Raw genomic sequence first — 2,142 nt, 5'->3', positions numbered from 1 at the left:
TAATTTGACGACTGTGAAGTGACCCGTTGCCAAAAAACGGGGGCAAGTGAGAGAGAGAGAAAAATGAGTCTTACCTGCAGTTGCACTACACTATATATTTTTTTATTCTATATTTTTATATATATATATATATACAAGTCACAATCTTGTTTATAGAATTTTTTTTGGGGGGGGAGTACAACTTTTACGACAAACATTTTGACTTTTATAATTATTTACAAAACATTTTGGGCATTATTTTAAGCTTGTGGACTCTTGTTGGTTGTTGAAGACAGGACAGTCTTTTGAGGATGAAAATTGGACTTTTATTTCAATCTGAGGAAAGCTTTGAAAAGTTCCTATCCCACAGAAAACGCCACTTGTCTAAGCTCAACTTTGGCCGAGTCCAAAAGACTGATAACGGACGAGACAAAAAAAAAAAAAAGGGGGACACGCCTTGTCGTCAAGCACATCCACAGCCCAAACGCAAACCCAAAGTAACAGATGCGACGGACGGATAAGTATTGTTCATTTCCAGAAATGATGTAGCCTATTTTTCCTCGGCGTGCCTCCGCCCCGATCCCAAAGGGGAGGGTGGTTGTGCGGCTCGAGGGGGGGGTCGCTTGTTGTTTCTTCTTGGTCATGTGAAGGAAAAGGCCGGAACGACGCAGTCACTTTGCGAGCGGCCAGCGTGGAGATTGGAGTGGAAAAGCTGACAAGGCCGCCGCCCCTTTGATGGCGAGCGCTATGGACAATGACCGGTGGCGGCTGGCCGACCGCCCCCTCGCCCGAACGCATGACACCAAAAATAAGCTCAAGCGCCGTCAACGCCGACATACCCGTCTAATTATTATTCCTTTGTTCGCCGCTCGTCGAGACGCTCCCGACGTGCGCCCGGCTCCTTTTTAATCAGGAAAAAAAATGATTTCATGACAAATTTGCATCACGTGACATCTTTTTTTAGAATGGACGGTATCGTCTATTTTCATTTTTTTATTGTATTATATTTTTTTACTGCGACATGAGATGGATCTTTTTTTTTTTTTTTTTTTTTTTTTGTAATTTAACCTGCAACGGTAAAAGCATTTCTACTTTGAAAACCAATTTATTTGCGGACATGAATATTATTTGAATTATTGACAGTTGTTATCGGAGTTATAATTGTTTGTAAAAAGACAAAAATATTTGAAAGTATCCAATTTTTTTTCCCCTCAAAGTTTGAATGCCCAAATGTCTTTACTCTTCGTCGAGCGCCTCGTGATGTTGTTGCGATACACCAGAGGAACCTGTGAGCCCGAGTGACGCGACGAAGGAGCCGCTTTGCTTTCACGCAATAGCCGACAGAAAAGTCACGTGCTCATTTTGTCAATTATTCATCATTGCGATTTTTTTTTTTTGCGCACGTGAGTTTCCTGGCTTTCCCAAATAGCTTCGTCGAAGTCGTTTGTATCTGCAGAATTTTCAAGGACCACGCCGGGAAACCTTGATGAAGGTGCTCGTGTTTTTCGGCACTTTTGTCTTCACCCTCATGCGCGAAGTGTTTCTCAGCCCCCCCCCGCCACCATTTGTTCACAAGAATCGCGTTTCCTCGGAATTCCTACAATTTCAAATCATCTCTAGGTTTTTGCAAATAGGGCGTGACTGGCTGTTTCAGCACCAGACACATTTACACATGAAACCAAGGTGGCAAAAAAAAAAAATATCTAAAGTATCTTTACCGTTATTTATTGAACCATATGAAAATGGCACACCTATTTTAACGACCTCTATTTTTTTTCACCTTCCCCAGAAGACAACTTCTGGTAGACCATCCTTTTTTTTTTTTTTTTTTATCATCTTGTAAATTTAGGGTAGGGATTTGTCCACGTGACGTTGCTCGTCCAAACACGTTTCACCAAATGTTTTCACTTAATAAAAAAAAGTCAAATTGTATTTCAAATACAAAAGGAGTGTAAAGCAAGCCATTTGTGTGTGTGTGTCTGTGTGTGTGTGTGTGTGTGTGTGTGTGTGTGTGTGTGTGTGTGTGTTTTGTTGTTTTGTGTCCATATTTACACGCATGTGCTGGTGGTGAACACGCTAAAGGGGATCTTTAATTGGGCCCTTGCAGATTTATGCGGCCCGACAGGGAGCGCCATTATACACTGCTGTGTGTGTGTGTGTGTG

Source organism: Hippocampus comes, unplaced genomic scaffold (assembly GCF_001891065.2).
Source record: "Hippocampus comes isolate QL1 unplaced genomic scaffold, H_comes_QL1_v1.1 scaffold128, whole genome shotgun sequence".
Classification (NCBI taxonomy): Eukaryota; Metazoa; Chordata; class Actinopteri; order Syngnathiformes; family Syngnathidae; genus Hippocampus; species Hippocampus comes.
This window is presented reverse-complemented; position numbering follows the sequence as displayed.